The sequence below is a fragment of the Arachis hypogaea genome, chromosome 13 (genome assembly GCF_003086295.3).
Source record: "Arachis hypogaea cultivar Tifrunner chromosome 13, arahy.Tifrunner.gnm2.J5K5, whole genome shotgun sequence".
NCBI lineage: Eukaryota > Viridiplantae > Streptophyta > Magnoliopsida > Fabales > Fabaceae > Arachis > Arachis hypogaea.
In genome coordinates this window covers 40,831,290-40,834,953 of record NC_092048.1, presented here as the reverse complement: position 1 = coordinate 40,834,953, position 3,664 = coordinate 40,831,290, and the positions used below count along the sequence as shown (strand labels likewise).

The following is a 3,664-nucleotide window of genomic DNA, read 5'->3' as shown; positions in this document are numbered from 1 at the left end:
CTACACCTTCCGATACGAGGGCTTAAAATGGTAACTTTGATGGACAACACTTTGCAACACTAAGATAGACACCGATGGATCAGTCTTTATCATAGGTAACACAACCTTACAAATCAACCCACTATCCGGTTGCGCATGGTCCTAAGACATGGTTGGTGCCAGACAGGTATGTGATCCACCGAACCGACGTACCTCCCTACGAATCATGCTCTAATGTCAACAACATGCTAAACAAAAAAACAAATGTATAGAGTCTAATGCATCCATAATATAATGTAAAATATACCAGTTTCAAGTTCTGCCGTAATGCCACACGAAGACTCAACGAACAACCATTGGAGAATTGCTTGCATCGACGGTGATATTTTAGCCTATCTGACTCTAGTACTTTGTACTCCGCATTCCGTCAAATATTGTAGTTCTTCACCGCCATTAGGACTGCTTCTCGCTTGCTGAACCTATGCCCAATTGAAATTCCACCCCACCATCCGTGTTGTAATCCTCCATGTCCCCAGCGTTCAAAAGATTGTCCGAGTGCATTGCATCCAAGTTCAACGTCTGATAATGGCTAGGAACATCCGATAGTCGAGGAATGGCCAAAGGGGAGGTAGTAGAAACCTACCAATGCTGCCACTGGGAGTCTCCGGCACAAACTCATCTTCTGACACTGTATCGCTTGACAACCTGGACTCGGCAACATTGGTAGAATTGCCCTCACTGTCGGAATCGTCGGCACTATCATGAGGTTGGGTATAGTGGATCGGTGTCGCCTCGAGCGACACGACTTCAGGAGCCAAAGGAGACGACCCACCCCTAACAACTACATCACGGACCACAGCATACAACTCCATCACATGTTGGGGCATCAGTCGTGCATGTACGTCGAACATTACTCTCACATGCTGATCCCCATCTATCCAGAATAACCGGTTCGTAAATCCACTGTTCGAAAGCGCATACAGAAATCTATATGCAACCCTCCCAACCTCCTTTGTTCCTACTCCTCCCATATTGCTCAACATGACCGTCTTTAGCGCATCTAGGGTATCAACCCGGTAAGTGCGCAACATCACAATATTGTCAGACTAAAAAATCACTCCTTCATCACTGTGTGAATTGTGTGAGAGGAGGTATTGGGATGGTCTCCATAAATAGACTTATTGTACAACATATCTTGGGTGCTGAGCTCCTAATTATAATCTTGACTATATCTCGGATGCAATGCCACCGTCTTGCATCCTCGAACGTATCTTGGATGCACTGGTCGAAATCAGAATATAAGCATATCTCGGATGCAGTGTATCCAGGATGCGCTCATGTTCATATCTCGGGTGCACCCGGGATATGATTCACAGACCCCATATCACAAAACGAGGTCAGTGCACCTGAGATGTGACCATTTTTAGAAGTTACTCTCTGTATTCGAGATATGACTAATTACGCATTTTGGTAAATTCTTCCACATTTATTTAAATTGGTAAATACTATATTTATTTAATTTAAATAAAAAATCCTAAATTTTAATTTAAAATTTATGATATTGTTATATGTTTTGTACATGCAAATTTTGATTTCAACTCTCAATTCACATTGAAATGGAGACAATTAGACAGAAAAACTTTCCAAAATCAAAACTTTAGTTTCAAGCCAAAGAATTATCTAAGAGTATTAAAATGGAACAAACCTATTGAACTGATATGCCAAAACTACAAAAAAAAATGTTAAAAAAAATTATTAAAATAGTTCCTCACATATTTGTCGAGATACTATTTTTTAAAGTTTAAATTAATAAAAAAATACATAAATAATTATATTTATAACATATCCCTTCGCATAAGAGCTAATTTTTGAATTTACGTAAATTTTTACATAAATATTTTTTTATTTGTTTTATATTAAAATTCTTTCTTTTGGTATCAATACAGGAAGTATATAAATTTAACATGAAATGCAAACTATAAATAAATTTTTGAATAATTTAAAATGTGACAGAAATATAAAAATATAATATATTTTATAAGTATCAAATGATTTTTGTATTTAGCAAATAACTTGATCATTTAATCTAAATTTTTATAAAAATACTTGGATAACTACTTAAAAGATATACAAAAAATTATAACAAAATTCAATTTATAAAATATTTTTTAAAAAATATAATAATAAAAATTTTTAAAAAGTTGTCTGGTATGAAATTATTAAATTTTAAAAATAAATATATTTTATTTTTCTAATAATTATTATTACACCATATTAAAATATGATATCTAAAATGTTTTTTTTTAAATATATATTTAATATATCATTATTTTTGTTAAATTTTTAATTTTTTTAAAAATTATTTGCTAGTCGTATATTTCTAACTTAATTTTTTTAAGTGATATAAATTTTTGAATATCATTTTTAACGGTACTAGGTATATACTAAACTTAAGAAATAAAATTAATTATTAATATAAAATATATATTAAAAATAAATTAAAAAACATATTTATTTAATCCAAATATTAATTGATTTTAGTGTATTTAAATAGTGTTTTTTTACTATTTTTTAAAGAAAAAAAACCCTCTCCAGTGTAAAGCATCCAAAAAGCATTCAGTCGGTCGGTCCACACTAGCTCCACTAGTATCGTTCCTCTCCTCTTCAAGGCAACCCGAGAAAATGCGAGCTAAATCAGACAACCCACAACCCCAAGCCACCGGCGACTACTCCACGTCGTCCCTCTCTTCCGCCACCACAACCTCCATAGATCCAATCTACCACATCCTCCGCATCCTGCCATTCTCGTTCCTGCGTCCACCGCGCCTCCGCCTGAAACTCCCCTCCCTCTCCCTCCCATCCCCAAACCTAGTCTTTGCCTTCGTCCTCCTAACCTATTTCATGGTCGTCTCGGGAATCGTGTACGACATCATCGTGGAGCCCCCAGGGATCGGGTCAACGCAGGACCCTTACACCGGCGCCGTACGACCCGTCGTTTTCATGTCCGGACGCGTTAACGGGCAGTACATCATCGAGGGATTGTCGTCCGGCTTCATGTTCCTTCTTGGAGGCATCGGGATCATACTTCTTGACCTCGCCCTTGACCGTAACCGCCCTAGGACCGTCAAGTCCTCCTATGCTGCCGCCGGTATCTCCTCCGTCGTCCTTTCTTACGTCATGAGCATGCTCTTTGTCCGTATCAAGATCCCTGCTTATCTCAGATGAATTTATAAATTAATGAATTAACTAATTAGCTTTTTATTGTTTTTTCTTTCCGGATTTCTGCAATTTCTGACGATATGGTGAATTCGCATGGTTTTATAGTGACTGGATCTGAGATTTTTGGTGTTTGTTTCTCTTCCGTTATGTGTATTTTGGTTAGTTTGATAGTGTGGTATGAGTATCCTACGGGTTAATTGCGTGGATTAGCTTAATTTCCAGGGAAAATCGATTTTTCCTTTGGGATTTAGTGATTTACTTAGTGATAATGAGTTGTTCTGAATAAAATGAGCTCTTTCAAATGCACAATGTAGTTTTTAAAATGCATAATCTGAGATTTTTAGGTAATTTTGTAGTTTGAATTGAAACGAATAAGTGGCTATTCTAACTATGTTGTTCTGGGGTTTACGTATGTGAGTCGTTTTTAAGTTTGTTTGGTTTCCCTTGAAATTGGGTAATTGTGTGT

At 36.3% G+C, this 3,664-nt stretch overlaps 1 pseudogene; it reads left to right on the top strand.

Moving 5' to 3' along the window:
• The first annotated feature begins 2,558 nt into the window (after positions 1–2,558).
• LOC112738189 (uncharacterized) lies at positions 2,559–3,329 on the top strand (annotated as a pseudogene).
• The last annotated feature ends 335 nt before the right edge of the window (positions 3,330–3,664 follow it).